The 20,690-nt window shown below is 39.5% G+C and overlaps 1 protein-coding gene and 1 pseudogene across 1 annotated transcript in view; both read right to left on the reverse strand.

Annotated features, from left to right (window-relative positions):
* The window catches only part of ATF6 (activating transcription factor 6), a 209,362-nt gene that overhangs the window by 80,596 nt on the left and 108,076 nt on the right, over positions 1-20,690 (reverse strand). The gene's annotated exons all lie outside the window — the stretch shown is intronic.
* LOC118542920 (proteasome activator complex subunit 3 pseudogene) lies at positions 6,763-7,954 on the reverse strand (annotated as a pseudogene).

Consider the following 20,690-nt stretch of genomic DNA (forward strand, 5'->3'; position numbering starts at 1 on the left):
ACTACAGGCAAAACCCCAGAAGAGTGAATTAAAAAACTCATTATTCTCAAGGAACTTCTGGAGAGAGAATATATATAGACATAAAGATAATATAAAGAAACAATACTATGGGAATTCAATGGAATTATGGGGATTTGAGTGTTCAAACGCTGCTCCTTGCGGGACAGCCTGACTTCACCTATAGGTATCTGTAGGCACCAGGGGTACATTATTCTTTCATCCACACAAAAACAGTTTGTCTCAATTTTTATAACAGGATGCCAAACTTACCATCTATTTGGTTTCTAATGCATACAAAGCTGCCCCGAAGTAGCCACACAGACTACTAGTACTCTACGCTTTCCCCAAAAGTCTGGGTAACAGACATGCTATTTAGAAGGCATGCTTACGGGGCATTCTAGCCATCCACTCCTTCAGGCATTCTAAGTTCCAAGATCAAGCTGGAGTCCACAGAGGCTTGGTTCACAAAGTTTAGCCTCTCCCTGAATGGCTTTTACTGAATTGCACATTATGAAATGGACGGCAAACTAATACAAATTTTACTAGAAATCAGAAAGTCCAGACTTAATGAAATACCACGTCCCCATAATATACCACTGTAGAAAGTTCTGTTTCAGATTCAAGGCTCATCCCAATTACCTCAGAAATCTTAGCTCTCATGCAGTGCTGTCCAACTTTATACATACAGGTAACTTTAAACTTTCTAGGATACAATTAAAAAGTAAAAAGAAACGTGTGGAATTTTAATAATCTACTTTATTTAACCCAGAACAGCCAGAATATTATCATTTAACATGTAATCGATACAAAAATTGAGATATTTTACTTTTTCTTTCTACTAAGCCCTCCAACTCCTGTGTGCCTTTTATACCTACAGCCTACCTCAATGACTGGTTACACCCGAAGACTGGTACCTACTGTGTGGGACACAGTGCAGCGCTACGGGATAAACTTCTTTTGGGAAATGGCCCTTTCGGGCTTCCTCCCCAACAAAACACTACAGCTCTTCTGCTTCCCCGCCCTTTATTCTGTAGGTTATCAGGAATAGCAGCCCTAACACCATAACAACTCCACTTAGCAATTCTTTGGTGGTAAAAATTAGGGTAGCGGAGTTGGTCAGTGGGAAATTTTAAATCCATACATTAAGAAAGTGAAAAAACAGGGGCACCCGGGTGGCTCAGTCGTTAAGCGTCTGCCTTCGGCTCGGGTCATGGTCCCAGGGTCCTCGGATCGAGCCCCGCATCGGGCTCCCTGCTCGCAGGAAGCCTGCTTCTCCCTCTCCCACTCCCCCTGCTTGTGTTCCCTCTCTCGCTGTGTATCTCTCTGTCAAATAAATAAATAAACTCTTTAAAAAAAAAAAAAAGAAAGTGAAAAAACAAACTCTTGTAACATACTTCTCTTGGTCTGTCCCCAAATGCTCTAAGAGCACCATCTTCTAACACAAGAGGCATTGCTGATGGTATAGAATAACTCCTCCTCAGAAGGATATGGGATTGGAGCTACTGAGACTCCTGGATTTTGTTTAGTAAGAATCATTTTTATAACCAAATTACATTTAACATAAACTTAGAAATTTAAAAAAATTTTTCTTTACACAATCTTTAGTTAAGTAAAAATATTACAGGTTTAGAAACATTTCAACTTCTCTTAAATTTTGCAGAATAACACACCACTTCATATGGACATGTTAATTTGTGGAATTCTACTAGTTTGCATGTTTCTAGAAAAACTCTCTTTTAACATAATCTCATTTATTGATAACAGGGAGATAGTGTAGTGCAGTGAAAAGAGCGCTAGCCTGAAATGGAAGATGATTTGGCTTCTAGACTTTGTCACATAAGTTGTGACACTATGTAACTCTCTGGGTCTGAATTTCTCCATGTGTAAAATTAACAAGGGTGAAAGCACACCTCTCAATCTCAAAAAATTTAAATTGAAAACTATATTCAACAATTTCAAAATGCTTTACACTTTGAAAGCAACAGTATTTGAAGGAAATGTTATCGTTTCCAACATAAGGTTGTAAAACTTTGTAAAAGTGAGCTTAGGGCACCTGGGTGGCTCAGTTGGTTAAGCGACTGCCTTCAGCTCAGGTCATGATCCTGGAGTCCCAGGATCGAGTCCCGCATCGGGCTCCCTGCTCGGCAGGGAGTCTGCTTCTCCCTCTGACCCTCCCCCCTCTCATGTACTTGCTCTCTCTCATTCTCTCTCTCTCAAATAAATAAAATCTTTAAAAAAAAAAAGTGAGCTTAAATAACAAAGCTAAAACAAATGGCCAAATTGTAAAAGGAACCTAATTCTGATTGTAGGTTCACCTCCTGTTCATCGGCGCCTGCTAGCTTTTTACGAATGAGTAAAAATAATGCTTGACATTCTCTATGTGAGAGAATTCATTAAATTTAGCTTACTAGAGAGACATTTTAAATGTGAGTGACGGGGCTCACTAAGCTTCACTGATAAAATTCTCCTAATTGACCTTTAGGAACTTGAAGACTTAGCACAATAGGGGGCACGTGGGTGGCTCGGTCGGTTAAGCAACCAACTGACCAGCGACCGACTCTTGATTTTGGCTCAGGTCATGATATCAGGGTTGGGAGATCAAGCCCGTGTTGGGCTCCGTGCTCATCGTGGAGTCTGCTTGTCCTTCTTCCCCCTCTGCCCCTCCTCCTGCTGGTGTGTGCTTTCTCTCAAATAAATAAAATCTTAAAAAAAAAAAAAAAGAGCACAATAAAGAAAACAACAGACAAATGTATGGTCATCTAATATAAAGCACCTATTATTGTTGACGAAAAGGTAAGTCATGAAACTTCTAAATGTATATTGTTTCCCATGGATAATTTCAGTTCAAGGTGGACAGATACTCATGCGTTAGCAGTATAGTGTTCCAATGCAGAGAACAAGGGTGGTCCAGCACCTGTTTCTTAACTGACTAAGTCCTTTGTTTTCTTCAAAAAGATCAGTAATTTCTAAAAAATGCCTTGATGTCAGTGCACAATAGGATCTTTCAGAAATGTTTAAATGTTGAAAAAGGAAGTAGGATTCCCTCCTACTCATAACAAATCATGCAAACAGGAATAACTCATCTATTCAGTATAAAATAATGTAATTGCTCTCTTGTACATATTTTAAACAGGTAATTAATATGCTTTTCTTGGGGGGGGATAAGCACTAAATAATAAAATTATTACAACTATATTGCTAATGCCATATGGAGCCCCAACCCAATAGCAGAGTAAAATCCTAATCTAAATACCTAGACATTCTCCCAGTCATCTAGACACATGTCCTCCTGGCTACCAGATCTCTATTTTCCACACTCTACTTTCCCCAACTCAAATATTCTCACACGAGACAGAGCCATAAGGATCCTGGAAAAACAGAATGAAAGGGGGTTTATCTATTGCTATCTGAATCTGGGGTATCAAATGAAATTATAATATTGTTAAGATGCTTATCCTCTACAGAAATATGCATAATGAATTTGCAATGATTTAAAAACACTTATGTATTCTTTAAAATAAATGAAACCCACATATACATTTCAGTAATTTTGACCTAGAGGGTTATGGGTAGTTTCTTCATTTATTTTTCCGAATTTCTGAGCGTTAAGATAGTGCTTTTAAACTTTAAAACTGATCACACAGTTATCTATTAATGGTTAAGGCCATTTGGTAAGAATTCTGTAGACACATGAAAACTTCGTAAAAACTATAAAAACTGTTGCCTCTAACAACCCTGGAATTTATAAACAATTCAGTAATTAAAAAAAAAAACCCTCTAAGCTCCAAAGTTTAAGAACTTTAAAATTAAGCCTCTTCTACATCATTTATATGATTTAAGAAAGGTATTTTCACTCATTTCTAAAAGCCAGATCTACCAATTTCCAAGTTTCCAATCAAATTTGAGTTAGTAGCTTTCACAAATTACAAAAGGCATTTAAAACTAAAATTACTTAATCCCCAAGTAAGTTTTTAAAACTATTTTTTAAAAATAAAACATCAAAACATTCTCTCTCAGTTCAGCGGTCTTTTTTAAAAGGAACAAAAGATGGAGCTGTGAGTACTAATAATAGGCAAATAATATATATCAGAAACTATGTTTTTACACCAGCTCTTAAAATAAGCCTGTTATTTTAAGAGCTTTTGCAACCATTTGCAAGAAAGGGAAAAATCACAAAGGACCTAATTTTTGCGGAAGGGACTTTATAAAAGCGTTCCAGCTCCAATTTAGTTTGATACATTGTTAGAACAGGGGGGAAATGCAAATACCAAACACCCTTAACTACAAAGGACAAGTATATTTTCTTAGTAAAAGGCGTGCCTGGGTGTTAGAGACAATTTGTTTCAATCTGGCATAGGTTTGACAGCTTCAGAGTAAAAGGAACATGCAAAAGGTGATAGTTATATCATGCATGAACAGGTATTTTAAACCTTAGATTAACTATGCTTGAAAACTAAGCAAGTTTGGACTTCCCTTACATTGTCCATTACAAACTGTGTGCAATTAAATGCCTGCCAAACTGTGTGAACTGATGTAGGGTTCCTGGCACTTTTGTGATTCAGATAGAACACCTTACAAGGGAAATAAAGAGAACCCTTGAGGGGGAAATGTCAAATGCAAACAGAGGTTTTTCAATTGGGCCATATCTTTTGTTGTTGTTGTTCCTGATGTTTAAAGTCAGATTTGAAAGAGTCTTTTCAGAAGTTCAACGAAAGAATAAACTTGTTTTACCTCGCTATCATTTTTCAGTTTACTTTGAAAATAAAGTTTCACTAAACCAGTTTACAAATCTTTCTAATCTATACAGGTTAGAATAGAAAATATTCACATCCATTTCTGTAAGAACAGGCCCAAGGTGCATTTTCTAGATAAAACTATAAATAAAATTTTAAAAATCAGAGGTGACTGCAACAGAATTTTATGTCTCTAACTCACTTTCCTCATGGAGAAATGTCTTTTCACTCCTTCAGGTGAAACACGTAAGGAGAATGAAAGCAGAAGAAACGCCAGGCACCTAGTATTAGACACCTCCCGGACAGATACTGACCCCAACCTCAGGAGAACCTAATGGGGATCCCTGCCGCCTTAGAAAAACAAAACATCACCCACCATAAATAATGTGTACAGTTCAAACTCGGAAATATATCTTGTCTAAAAAACATACAAAAGAAAACATCTCTGCTTTACATTTTAAACAATTCTTGCTGATAACTAGGAAATGTTTTTATAACAGCATGTGTAGTGAAGTCTGTACATAAAGGTTCACACTGGTTTTCACCCTTGGCAACCAAAACACACTTGAAGAGAAACTACTGAAGAAAAAGTCTCGTTTCAGAAATGATTTCACTCATTATATGGGGAAAGAAGAGAAGAAATTATTCATGTTTTGACCTTATCCATAAGCAAGTTCAGAGGGCGACTGCATTTGTAGCAAGAACCATATCCTTACAAAGATACTATTTAAAAAAAGGAAAAAAAGGTAGAACTACAAACAAGTTTTAAAATAGATATTGGACTCTTATATGGTCACCTCGTTTCTGAGGATCTTATGCAGAAAAGAAATTTCAATGGGAAATACATTTTCATCCCTCACAAAAAATAAATTTCGTCCCTCATAATTTTCCCACCAAAAACTCATTTGAGAAATAATTTATTGCATGAAAGTATTACTATAAAATATTTTAAAAGATGAAGGTCATACTTACATATGCATATAGTTTCAAAAATATTATGAGGATTCCAGGCACAAGCTGTTAGTTGAATGGGAAAAAGAGATGAAGCTACCCATTGCGCACAGAAATAATCTTATTCCTATACATAAAAAGGTATCAAAACTAAGTCCCACACGTGCTTCTTCCCAATGTGTTTATTACATAACTTCCACACATGGTGTTTCTGAGTGATGAAGATCCTCGAATAATATTAATACTAAAACAAGGTGTTCTGAATAGACATACTTAGGCTGACTAAAGTATATTTATTATCAGAAAATATAAAATTCTGAACAAAAGCCGTGATGGACAAAGGATTCATCACATCAGAAGCAAGAAATTCCCTTTAAAGCATGAGGTGACTCAGAGTGCAATAATTCACTTTACCTGCAACTGAAATCTGGAAATGCTGGACTTGAAAAATGTCAACAGTATAGATCACCACTGAAAAGTTAATGGTTTCCTCTCAACCAGGCAGCAAAAGGAGGAGGAAAAAACTCAAAGTCACATTTTAGAGTCTTTAGATTTAAATAATAATTCATATAATGTGAGACAGAAATTCGAATGAGAGACCATAAGAAATATCTCAAGAGACAAAAGGGGAAGGGAGATGAAATTCAATTGAGGGGGAAAAAAAAGTAAACGTGATACAAAGCTTAAAGGATTTAGCAGGAACGTATGAGATAAATGAATACACAGAAGAAATTCTAAGCTGTGTGAAAGGAAACCGGAAGATGCGGAGATGGTAGAAAGTTGTGCAAGGAAGCAGTTTTCACAGATTCCTCTTCATTCTAAGGGAGGTAGGGCTGTCCATTTCTTTAGAACAATGAAGATCTGTTACTCTTTATATGCTCATTTTTCTTACACATCAGAGCTGAAAAACATCAAGGGTATAAGTCCAAATGAAGACAGAAATCCTATACATCTGAAGATTACAGTTCAGATAAGCACACTTAGTACATCATAAAATGTTAAAACCAAGTTTTATTTCAATCTGCCGAACTGGAGACATACAATGACCTAAACACATCCCTTTAAACCCCTTTCCTTGGAAAAAAACAAATGGTGGTTAAAGGAGCATTTCTGAGGTTTGAACAAAGTAACATACAGCAGAACCTTAGGAAAGGCTTCATTTAACTTTCTTTTAAACTTTAGGTTTTTCTTCGAGTAACCCCTGAAACCATTCAATGTCACCAATGCCATAAAAAAGAAACCTTGGCCAACATTCATCTACAAAACTGCTTTTAAAAATAGCAGTCCTTCTCCTTGGCCAACCCTACCACCTTCTACTAGATGGTTTGTCCCCATCCTCTCAGCGAAAGAAAAAGCAAATAACAACTACACTGGAAGTATTCAGTGTGAGAATAAAGCTGTATGAAATTGTCACTAAACGTAATGCACATTTCCAGTCGCTTCGGCACCTGTCGAGTCATTCGTAACCCCTTCTGGCTGCCTAAACAGCTCGGCCACCTCCTGAAGGAAAGGGGGGTGGAGAAAGGTCCTCAGTAGAGGTTGTCAGTGTTGGTGCTCCGAGGGGTTTTGATCCTGTCGATGTTTTTGAGGATTACGTCGTGCAAGGTGGCATACTGGTTCCGAACGTGCAGCAGGATCTGGCGCACACTCAGGTACTCGTTCTCGTCTACCTCGGCTACAGTGCGGCGATAATCTTCCACCTGCGGGTACTTCACTATCTTCGACACCAGCTTGGCCCTGGTGTTGTAGTAGGTGGAGAAGCGGCGCAGATAGGACGCTGCGGTGCTCTCCACGGTCCACAGCTGGTCCACGGTGTCCTCCTGGATCGACACTCCGAAGTTGTTGCCGTCCTCCACCTTCGGGATGAGCAGCTGCACCCACATCCGCACCGTGTTGCACTTCTCTCTCAGCAGCTCGATCTCGGGTTTTACGCGCTCAATCAGCTCCACCAGATGCTGGTTGCTCCGCAGCAGCTGTCCCTCGCCCCCTGGCAGTGCCAGCACTTTGACCACGGACTGGGCCTGCAGAGGCGGCAGGTCCCGGTTGGGCCCGTCCCCCGCGGTGTCGGGCACGGCGCGGGGCTCCGGGGCGGCCACCGAACGGATTCTGGACAGGTCTTGCAGGCGGAGCTCCTGGACCCGACTATCCAGCTCTGACAGCTTCTGAGGGAAGAAGGTGGACACCAGATCCTCGGCCTCCTGCGCGATGCGGGCGCGAAATGAATCCACTTTCCCCTGCACGTCCTGTTCCAGCTTCAGCGGGGACGCCATGACGTCCAGGGGCGTCGAGCGTTGGGACGGACACCACCCGGGCTCCCCCCCACCGCCGCAGGGTGGCCTTGAGCTCCCGCCGCCCCCGCCAACTCCCAACAGACCACGCCCAGCCACGCCGGAAGTGACGTCACGGAGTCCCGGCGGCCCGTGCGGGGCGGGGGGAAGGGAGCCGCGCGCGGAGCACGCCCTCCCAGCGACGCCCCAGCCGGGTGGCCCCGCTTCCTGGGTCACGTGGGGGCGGTGGGGAGAGGAGTCTCTGCGGATCCAGTTCCCCGGAGCGGCCCGTTTACCCCACCTCCGGGCCTCTCCGCCGGAAGCCCGCGCAGGATTGATGGCTCCAAAGAACATCGTTAAACTTAGCACCGTGAAGACGAAGCAACGACAAGTCGATGTACTTTACAAAGGCGCTCAAGGAAATCCATGATCCCTGGATTCCGGACACACCTCGAGGAATGAGCTCTCCAGAGTAAGGCTCACTTCTGGAGAGCCAGAAGTCACACCTTTACTGGTAACTTGAGCGTATCCGTGCTTTCCCCTTACAAAGTCAGAAGCGGTTCCCCCTTCACTGTGGTATTTTAATCGAGTTAGTAAAGTTCTGAGCTCTTGTGTGGCTTGCTTCATACAATTTTTAGTTTGAGTTACAAATGTTAAGGTCTAGGACTCTTCTTAAAGCTCATCTTCTTTGGGATAATTAACAATTTGAATCTGGACTGTAAAATTAAAGTATCAAATATCCTGAATTTGAGAATTATATTGTAGTTACAGAAGTGAATATCCTCTTTTTAAATACACACTACAGTATTAAGGGATAAAGTGACATGATATATTTAAACTATTCTCAGATGGTTTGCAAAAATAGTGTGCACGTATAGGTGTATAGAGAAAGAATGTTAAGGCATGTGGAGAAATGTTAAAAACTGATGAATCTATATAAAGGGAGTTCAGTATTAGTTGTAACTCTTCTGAAGCTTGAACTTATTTCAAAATAAAAAATGAAAAAAACTACATTTCCCCTAAAGGCTTCCAGAATCATAAAGACAAATTCTATAACCTCCTAAAATTTCACTCCCATTTCTTTATTTTCATTTCCCTGAGATACTTTCCTTTTGTTCTTTGCAACACCACAGTGCATGCCTTTGATTTATACTTAAATTATTGAGGTTTAGTTCAAAAAAGGATTATTCTAAAGATGCTATAGTATAGTTCTGAATGTAACTGTCACCTCAATTGGACTGTAAACTTCAGGACATAGGTCAAGTCTTAATTTGTTGCCATCGCATGTGGGACAAGGCCTGGCATGGATCAGGTGCTCGATACATGTCTGATGAAATGACCTTGAATTAGTAAGACTTTAGCAAACCATAATTTCACAAGATCTAGAACAGAAAAGAAAGTGTCAATAAGACAAGCATGTTACAGGTTGGTCTCCCCAGCAAGCAGACAGAGATCGCTTTTAGGAGGTTTATCAGGGAGTTTTCTTGAGAAAGGACCTGTGAAAAGGAAGAGACAGAACGGAGGGAGAAGTTAGGCACTGATGTGGTCTCAGAGCCTCAGCTGACCCCACGGGAAACCAGGAAAGCCCCTTCACAGTTGTCCTGAGTTGGGGACAAGACAATTCCTGAAGAGGGCTATTGCAGGACTTCCAGCAGCTGGAAAATAAATTCTTTAGTTCTGAGGCAGGAACTGGGGAGTGCATCAAAGTTCAAGTACACATGTATCATAGTAAGATACCTATACTAACAAACTAGCAATTTAAGTTGTATTCAAGTCAAGTGTGTTCAGCCCTAATTAGGGGCTGAAATTTGTGTTTAGATTACTGCACGTCTTGGAATGTGACAAAGAAGGATGTGGTGGAGGGAATTATATTTTCAAAGATATGTGTTTGGATAAAGGTGCATATGTATTTTGGCTCTATGGGGGTGTGGGGGGGCTACCGGGGAATTACTGGTAAGTTGGATCTTAGGGTATCTGGGAAAGTGGCAGCAACTGAAGCAGGAAAAGTAAGCAAAGACCAGCTCATGGAGGCAGGGCCCTCTTTGCCATCATAAGGAAGTTGGATTTAATAAAAGCCAACGAAGGGATTCAGGCAGGGGGAAAAAAAACCCCACTCAGATAGATGACTTCAGTGGGGAGGTAGATATGACGAAGAGAATAAAGGAAGAGGGCGTGCTGATTTAACCCAAATGGTAAAGAATGCCTCATTCAGAGTGATGGCAATGGGGCCAGAGAGAAGACTCCAGAGAGTTTTAGGAAGTATAATTACAGTACCTGGTGATAGTTTTGGATGTGGAGAGATGAGAAAAGGCAGATTTCAATATTATTTTTTTTTATTAGAGAAAAAATTTCTATTTATACATTAAACTTCTCCTAAGAGATGACTTGGGTATACATACATTTTTATACATGCAAATTTACATTCAAGTTATGGGAATTCAGATAGGGTAATCAAATAGAAAAGGAAAATCAAATCTTGAAACATGACCACAGTTTTCCCATATCTTGATTTTCTTCATAACTTTAGCTATGAAAGATTACAAGGGGGCTACTATGGAAATTCTCTTTAATGTGAAAAACATCCTCAATGTTATATATGGTTTATCAAATTGTTACTCTATTTTCAAAGAGAAAATATTTCTAGTTAATGGGGACTTACTTTCTATTTATGACACTGACTAATGCAGCCATTTATATGAAATTATTTTCTTTCATTGCCTGAGAATAGGATATAAAATCCTTTGGGGCGGCTCAGCTGCTCTTTTTTCTAGTGTGGTATAAGAATTTTATTTATTCATAATATGTTTCTTGTCCTTGTTAATTAGAGCAGCAGTTGGTAGGAAAATGACAGCTCCTAATTTTTCTTTCCCCACTGACCACCAGCAATCAGCAGTTGTTTTTTTAAATTATTTAATGCACTTGCATGCCCTGATTCGACCCATGAAATTAACACTGAGTGCTAACAGGTGGAGGAAGGCTGGCAACAGCTGTGTAGAGTGTTGTCTTGTTCAGGTTTCTCCCTTCTCACAGTTGGCAGGGTGCAGCATGTACTGATGCCAATAATGACACACCACTTTAACTTTAGGAATACCTACAAATTTGTGGATTGATTTATCCTTTAAATATCCTCCAACTCTGAAACTATGCCCCTGAAGAAAGGATTCTGTGGTCCTATGTATGAGTTCCATTTGTAAAATTATTCTAAGCAACTGTTGTTGTGTCAACTCTTGGATACAAATGTAACTGAGGATACAGATTGGAATTTAATCCTTCAAGATACTTATTTCCAGGCGCCTGGGTGGCTCAGTTGGTTAAGCGACTGTCTTCAGCTCAGGTCATGATCCTGCAGTCCCAGGATCGAGTCCCGCATCCATCGGGTCTGCTTCTCCCTCTGACCCTCCCCCCCTCATGCTTTCTCTCTCTCTCAAATAAATAAATAAAATCTTAAAAAAAAAAAAAAAAGATATTTATTTCCCCACTGATTTCTGTCAATAGGTTAGGAGAAAAATAATCAATGGGGCTAAACCTAGATTAAGATTCTGATGAGTGGTAATATTTATCCCCTTCTGTTTATGAAATTCCTCATCACCAGGTTGCAATGAATCTTAAGCTATCTAGGCCAAAGGGCTTCATTCACAACTTACGATTACCCCCCCAGTGAGCATAAAAGGCTTAGTTTTACAATGTAGTACTGAGAACCCTGCTGGGGTCACTTTCTAGAGTAGACAAGTATCTCACGTCCCCTTCCTTCACTCTTCCTCCTAGACTGCTGCAGGTAAGGGCACAGAAATAAACAACGTAGAGGCACCTGCTACCCTGCCCTGTGGTCAGTGGTCACTGCCAATTCAGCGTCTCCAGAACCAGTCTCCAGATGAGACCTGTGTACGCCTTTCGTGAAGACAAATGCCGCTAGAGCATGTGGCTAAGGCCATGCAGTTTCCCCAAATTCCAACCCCGGCTTTGCTACTTACTAGCCACGGGACCCTGCTCAGTTATTTAACCTCCCCAAGCTTCGTTTTCTTCATCTATAAAATGGGCAATATAATAATAGCGATCTTGTAAAAGTTGTTTTGAGGATGAAGTTAGTTAATCCATGTATTTTAGCACTGTGCCTCGAACATGGTAACTGCTCAGTAAATGTCAGCTATTACTGAAGGAGAGTCTCCTCATCAACATTTCAGAATCTCCCTTCACCCTCTGAAATGGAGAACTGTGAATTCTATACAAACAAACCAAGATATAATTTTCTTGTTCACTGTCTTGTTATATATCATTGATGAGTCACTGTATTACAGAGTTGAATGTAAGTAATTGAAAAAAAAAAAAAAACTGGCTTGAATCTGAGATCGTCAGTATTTAGAGGCCATATCACAGAGCACAGGTGAAGCAAGCACAAACTTTACTGGCTACCGTGGCTGAAAAGTACATTTCTCAGCTGAAACCCTTCTGGTGACAGTCATGTTTTCATCTAGTTCATATTACTTTATCTTACAAATGACATAATTGGTACAGTTTGTTAACAATGATGTCTACTATCAGGGATCTGTAAAATCACTGATTAGCAAAAATCTATTGACCTCTGGGTCCTAGATTCTTGACTTTTTAAAATGCTTTGGCCACTGACTTTCTACCAAAGCCACTGATTGCTTCCTTGTTTACAAAATCCCTGTTCTGGATGAACAATGAATCCTCTAGTTCTGCATTTCTCATACTGCAGTCCATCAGTTCCCTGTATTATTTCTGTGAATTCACTTTGATGATAAAATAATTGATGTAAGCATATTCTGGGGTCATATTATAACTGCCATGCAATTTGGGGGCCCATAATTATATTTTTTATGATTATGATACCACCAAGTACCATTACTTTAATTGATCAGAGAGAGGGGAGCCTATTAGGTATGGTTATTCTTTTACCCCTCCTCCCAAAAATCTGTTAAGGCAGAGGTTTTCTTATTGGGTCAAAGAGAAATCTGGAGGGAGAATTAGGTAATCAGAGAGTAGGCAACAGTAAGGAAATGTCTAAGGAAACGAAAGAACGTGCATCACGACAGTCAGCATCACCTTCATTTGTCAGGAGTGACTCTTCCACAAAAACGTTATCCTTTGCATAAATTCATGTTGTTGATTTTATCTTTGTAATTTTATTTATATTTAAGTTACACAATTATTTTGGTTTCTTTAAAGTGTTTGTTTTGTTTTTAATTTATTTGGGGGAGAGAGAGTGCTAGCAGGGGGAGGGCAGAGGAACAGGGAGGGGGAGAAGCAGACTCCCTGCTCAGCAGGGAGCCCATTGCAGGGCTCATTCCCAGGACCCTGAGATCATGACCTGAGCAGAAGGCAGACGCTTAACTGACTGAACCACCCAGGCGCCCATAATTATTTTGGTTTTTATAGATGTAAATCTACAAGTGTAAGATGTTCTGAAAACTTAGTTCAATGTTTGTATGTGCTTAAACAATGCCTAATAATAATGCTGGGAAATTTCTTCCTTTAAAAGAAATCATTTCCTTTGAAAGTACACTCTTCTTTTTTTTTTTTTTTTTAAAGATTTTATTTATTTATTTGACAGAGAGAGACAGTGAGAGAGGGAACACAGCAGGGGGAGTGGGAGAGGGAGAAGCAGACTTCCCGCTGAGCAGAGAGCCCGATGTGGGGCTCGATCCCAGGACCCTGCGATCATGACCTGAGCCGAAGGCAGATGCTTAACGACTGAGCCACCCAGGCGCCCCGAAAGTACACTCTTCTAATACCCTGTACAAACAATCAGAGTTATCTCCCTGAAATGCATGTCTGACCATACTTCCATCTTCTACAGGGTAAGGACCAAATTCCTTAAGCACAAGTTCCTTCATGACTGGATCCTGCCATCTTTTATTTCCCAGAATCTAGTCTACATTTCCCAACAGGTTCTCTCTCACATCCTCTGCGTTTATGTCTTCACCGCTCTCCGGGTGAAATGCTGCATCGCCTCATCTTCCTCCCACTCTCCACCCTACTCATTCATCCTTCTATAATCAACTCAAGGAGGGTTTATGAAGACACTTTCTCAGGTACCACCTTCTCCTTCCTAGGTGGGGCTAGTGTTCCTGGCACAAGTGACGTAGTGTAGTAATATCTCCCTCATAGAGCTGCTGAGGGGGTTAAATGAAACAACTTACCTAAAACAGCTAGGACAGTAAATGCTTCATAAATAGCAGTAGCTTTATTTGTAATCTTAGAGTATTCTGCATGTATCTCTTTTATAGTTCCTATCCCAGTGCTGCAATTTTAGACTTGCAAGTCACTTTTCTCCACTATAATAAACTTTGGGAAGGCAAGGATTTGGGCTTATTCATTTTTATGCAGTCTATGGTAGCAGAGGGTCTCGTAATAGGAAGTGTTCAATGCACATTTACTGAATGAATAAATGAATTAGTGAAGCAAAATAGGATACAATTTATCAGACAGGACCTGACTAGCAGAAGAGCTGGGACTCTCGAGCAACTTATCTTTTTCTTTTTGTTCCCCTGGAGAGTTGCTGAACTGTGCTGCAGCACATACAATCCCTTGTGGAGTCTCACAGCAGCCTTCTGGGCTGAACTCTTCGGGGATTTATATAGGAAAGGTAGGGACCAGATTTCTCTTCCCCACCAACAGCATCGCAGAATCTGACATTCTGCTTCTGACTGTGGTAACAGCCAGAATTCTGGTAGTCACCGTATTGCTTAGTTCTACAAAACCGCCCTCACTTAAATAACCGGAGTTGCTCCGTAGAACAGTCGTTGTGCAGTACTGTGTGTTTGTGCAAAGTGAACATACTGGGGAGTGCTCGAGAGGTACACACAGGGAATAAGGGCGATGCTGGCTCTGACTCATGCTCCTACTGTTTATTTATAGCTTCTTAATAGTATGGGATTTGTTTTATTTGGCAAAAATACAAGATTTCAACTGACTGAGAGAGGAAGATGTAAGAAAATGCCCAAGCATAAAACTTGTACAGCTGAATAATAATCTGTAGCTCGGTGCTGTATCAACAGGCTCCCAGGGGCTGCTGCAAGCTGAAACCACTCCAGAATTACAGATTTCATGAGCTGCAGACTTTACTGCTAAAAGTAAAGTAGTGGTTAACTAAAGATTTTATTCCTCCATAGACGCTTCCATTTATAAATGCTAAATTCACTAGTTGAGGCTAAATTTTTTGGTTAGCATACAAAATATATACAATGAGTTTTTAATTTCTCTAAATGATCTTCACCAACAGAAATGGTCAAAAGCCAAAATTTAAAAATTTAAAAACACAAGCCAAAGATTTTATATGCTTCAACCTGGGAAAAAAGTACTTTCTCAATGTTCATTTAAAATTACTTTCTGTCCTCTTACTCTGATTTTCCCTTTTTTTAAAGAATTTATTTGAGAGAGGGAGAGAGGGTGAGAGCGAGCGCATGCACAAGCAAGGGCAGAGGGAGAGGGAGAGAGAATTTCAAGCAAACTTCCTGCTGAGCGCAGAGCCCAACGCAGGGCTTGATCTCATCACCCTGAGACCATGACCTGAGCCGAAATCAAGTGTCAGATGCTTAACGGACTAGGCTACCCAGGTGCGCCTCTGATTTTCCTTTATGGCATTTATCACAAACTGACATTGTTCTACATATTTATTTTCACATTAGTATTTGTCCCTAGAACATAAAAGTGAGGGCTTTGTTTGTTTATCACTGGATTCTTTACAGAAACAGTCTGGAATATAATGGCTACTCATTAAGTATTTTGTTGTGTGAATAACAATAAAATTGATTAAATCTCTTGATTAAATAATTCTCTGAGGACAGCTGCATTTGTGGAAGTTTTTTTTAATTATGAAAGTAAAACAATTATTCAAATACAGTCACACTTAGCATGAATAAAAGTTTTCAGGATAATAAAAATTCATTGAAGTTCTGAAGAACGAACGCTTTTATGCTCTAAAGGTATCTCATCCTTATCTTTTCTCCTAAAAAACAACAAAAGAGGCACTACTGGTTTTAAAAAATTTGGATTTGATATTTATCACTACCATTCACCTTCTTAAAATAGAAGTGTTTGTTTCAAAATGAAATTAAGATTCTCATTTTGGTAGATGGAAAGTATGCCTTCCTAGCTTTATATTTTAAACTCAGGTCAACTACACAGAACTACAGTAAAGTCTGAAAAATATCAATAAGAACAACTGAGTCTGGAGTTGTTTTAGTTCTAATAAGTGTTTTGCTTAAGAACACTGTCTTCTGGGGCGCCTGGGTGGCTTAGTCGGTTAAGCGGCTGCCTTTGGCTCAGGTCATGATCCCAGGGTCCTGGGATCGAGCCCCGCATCAGGCTCCCTGCTCGGCGGGGAGCCTGCTTCTCCCTCTCCCTCTGCCTGCCTCTCTGCCTACTTGTTCCCTCTCTCTCTGTCAAATAAATAAATAAAATCTTAAAAAAAAAAAAAAAGAACACTGCCTTCTTCCCAATGTAAGCTGAATACAAAATTGGTAAAATAATTCTAAGCGGATAACAGCTTTCAAATAATCAGCAATCATGTATGCACAGAAATTAGGTTGACCATTTCTTTTTGTATGATAGAGTATTATAAATACTTAGATATTTTACTAAAAAATAAGCAAGATAAACTTTGTAACTAAAAAGCTGACCCCAAAACCTCAGCCTTAAGTGAAGTTGTTTCATCAGAATAGACTTGAGCTATTTTATAATCTGAACTCAAGTTATTTTATCATTAATTTTTTATCTTTTTAATAATCAATGGACTTCTATTATATATAATAATGTAAGGTTAACAGGCTTCATCTAAAAATGAGAAAGAACCACAACTTTGTACAGTAACATTTATTAATAATTACTAAACCTATGCTGATGTAAGTGTTTTAAAAATCTATATATGATTATATTTATATGTTATTAATACTTATAAGAAAACAATATAGACTGACTTCATGCTACAAAGGAAAATAATGTTTCTTATATCCTTTGGATGAACTCATGACATACCACTCATATGGCTCCTATCTGATATCAATATGGAAAGGTCAGATTAAAGACTACATAGCTTCTTTCCAGTCATTAGCTGATGTCATTACATCCATCAAAATGACTGTGATATAGTCAGTTTGAATAAACACTAAAAAGAGAATAGGTTCTATCCCTTCCCCCATCACATCAGAATCTTGTGAAATGGAAAAACAAACAGAAAGAGGGATCAAAGGAAGCCAATCTCTCACATACTTTCCAGGCAGGACAGAGTGGGGAGTCAGACCAGGAGAAGAGGTGGGTGGACAGCCCTGTTTGAAGGTGTGGCTGATCCACAGGAAGGAAGCAGGAAGGGGACAGGAAGCCCTAGGAAGAGGGGGATCTTTCTTCCCTCCTCCGCATGAGGCAGATGTCAGCTGTCTGCCAACCCCCTCCCTCCAGGAATGGCCTTGTCCAGGAATGCCCACCACACATACCCTCTTCTTCTGTCCTGGTCAGACTGTTTCCTCCTTGGCCTGCCTCCCTCTGTCCCTCTAAACCTTTACTTCTGATTTCTATTTCAGGGAATTTGGGACTAAAGTTAAACTACAACAGTGCCACCAACACCAAGTCTTTCAGGAAAAAAAATACAAAGAAATTAACAAAAACTGTATTAATAAAAAAGTTTTTAAAAAAAGAGCAAGGGCAACTGGGTGGCACAGTCGGTTGAATGTCCCACTCTTGGTTTCAGCTCCGGTCATGATCTCAGGCTTGTGAGATCGAGCCCCGCCTCAGGCTTCCACTCAGCTCAGTTACCTTGGGTTTCCCTCTCCTCCCTCTGCTCCCTACCCGTGCACACATGCGCACGCACACACACAATCTCTCTCTAAAATAATTCTTAAAAAAAAAAAAAGAGCAGGGCACTTGGGTGGCTCTGTCGGTTAAGCGTCTGCCTTCGGCTCAGGTCATAGCAGGGAGCCTGCTTCTCCCTCTCCTTCTGTCGCTCCCCCTGCTTGTGCTCTCTCTTTCTGACAAATAAATTAAAAAAAAAGAGAGAGCAGAAAAGCTGGTGTCTACTTTACTCAGTTTTCTGTATGTCATCTAAATCTCTAGTTTCTGAAGACATCATATGAAATGAACACTGAATTAGTATCAATACAGTAGCTCAGGCGGTTAAGTGTGACTCTTGATTTTGACTCAGGTCACGATCTCAGGGTCATGAGATGCAGCCCTGCACTGGGCTCTGTGCCGGGCGTGGAGCCTGCTTAAGATTCTCTCTCTCAGGGCGCCTGTGTCTCAGTTAGTTAAGCTTCTGCCTTCAGCTCAGGTCATGAGCCCGGAGTCCAGGGAGTTGGGCTCCCTGCTCAGCGGGAAGTCTGCTTCTCCCTCTCCCTCTGCTCATGCATGCTCGCTCACTCTCATATAAATAGAATCTTTAAAAAAAAAATCTTTAAAATAAAAAAAGTTCTCCCCTACCCCCCACTCATGCTCTTTCTCTCTCTCAAATAAAATAACCAAAATCACTTTTTTAAAAGGCTATTATAAGAGGTTATACTATGAGGGAGATTCTGTTTGGAAAAGCCCTTCCTTTCAAATTTATGATTCCCTTTCTCCCCAAAAGGGACAAAGGGTAAATCTAAACTATCTAAATCAAGCCTTCATAAACCTAGATAATACAGTAATGTAAAAGCCACTGTACAATCTTGCAGATTTCATACTTTCCAAATGTGCCAATTTTCTGTCTGTTGATGGAAGTTAAGGAAAATAATAGCATCAAAATGGATCTCTATGGGGAGCTGAGGTTGGGAGGGATCATGGATGACTGTGCTACATCTAATGAAAAACAATCTCCCCTTGGCCTATCCATTTATAGGTTCTTCCAACCATAAGCCATATAACCTTCAAAGGTCAAGCCCCTAATGACAGACATATACTGAACACCTACTATGTGTTAAGTACGGTGCTGGTACTTGGTTTTTCACTTAAACTTATTAACCTAAAAGAAGTAATTATTAATATTACTATATTAGAGATAAGGACATTGAGGCTCTGAAAAGCATTTCCTTATAGTCTTTGAGTTTGTAAGCAGTAGAACAAGGCTGGATGAAATCCACATTCACCTGACTCCAGAGTCCATGCCTCATGATTGCCTACCAGAAAATGCTCTATCAGCCCCCCAGAAGTGACTTTCTCCACTAAACTAAAAAGTAATGACTCATGATTAAGTGGAAAGGCTTTTTTTTCTTACTTCTGAATAAGGCTGCACAATGCTACAGGATGAACTATCTATACCCTGTGCTATTTTTCTACTCTTTAAGCCAATCCTAAAATATGTGTATGTGTATGTATGTGTATATATACATATTCATACATACACAATACATATATTTTTAGAAGACTAATTCTAGGGTCTAATTCTGCATCTCTCTTTTTAAATAAAGGGAAAATACTAGCAGATTAAACAGAAAGTAGCAGACACTTCTAAGACACTTCTTTAATTTTAGTTCCTGTTTCACTTACTCTTCTGTGTATTTCCTACCACTGTGATCTGTATGGGCACATGTCATGTGTTTATTTCATCTGGTCTCCAGAATCTTGGTTTGGCAATATCTTCTGCTACCCCATTACACTTTTGCTATAATTATCTACAGTATATGTTATGTTTCCAAAGAGTATAAATAACATTTCATTGGTTAAGTATAAAGACTGGAAATTTGAAGTTGAAGAAGTTCAATCACAGGATACTGTTTTAAGAAGTTCAGCAAAGTGTACAACCTAACAAGTTAAGGATAACACAAAGGAAACTGACAGCCTGGTATAACCTTTTAAACTTGGCTTTGCTTTAGTTCTTCCATCAAAAGCTATTGGATGAAAACACAGCGCTGAGTATCATACAATACTGGATTCCATATACAAAAAAATGAACTTTGATTCATCCCTGCACCATTTACGAAAATTAATTCAAAATGGATCACAGACCTACATATAAAACCTAAAACTATAAAACTTTGTAAGAAAACATGAGAAAATCTTTGTGACTCTGGGTTATGTAAAGAATTCTTACAACAAAAACTATCCATAAAAGAAAAAGCTGATAAATTGGACTTCATCAAAATTAAGAATTTCTGCTCTTTGAAAAACACCAATAAGAAACTGAAAAGTCAAGCAACAGACTGAGAGAAAATGTATCCAAATCACGTATCTGATAAGGAACTTGTATCTAGAATATATAAAGAAAGAAAAAGCTGATTATTTTAAACAAAGATGTGATGAATTCTTTAAAAATTAAAATTTGTTACAGCCTTTCATACTAGAAATGAGAAGACCACTGAAAGATCTTACATGTTGGGCTATGCACATACAATAGCTGAGAAACATAAAATCCTGGAGAGCTGACCTTGCTCAGTGCCTGCTTACGAATCAGTAAGAGAAATCATGGCATTGCTGCCTTCCAATCATACAGTAACTTATCAAATTAAAGATTTAGCTGCGAGTATGAAGACAAAGTTAATATTTCCACCACAGAATTGTGCTTTTGTTTTACCAATAAAAGAATCTACACACTTGATGTTTTGTTTATATTCATTTGACAGGAGCTCCAAGTAATCAGCAACAAAGATCTTTTACGGGAATGGTTGGCAACAAACAAAAGCAGTACTAAAATATTTAGGGTTGAATAACTTTTTTGAATCTCATCATTCATCTTGGAAAAACTATACTGATACATACATTGATAGGTACACTGATGGTGCGAAAGCAATTCTGTGCCCTACCAACATGATGG

Source organism: Halichoerus grypus, chromosome 7 (assembly GCF_964656455.1).
Source record: "Halichoerus grypus chromosome 7, mHalGry1.hap1.1, whole genome shotgun sequence".
NCBI lineage: Eukaryota > Metazoa > Chordata > Mammalia > Carnivora > Phocidae > Halichoerus > Halichoerus grypus.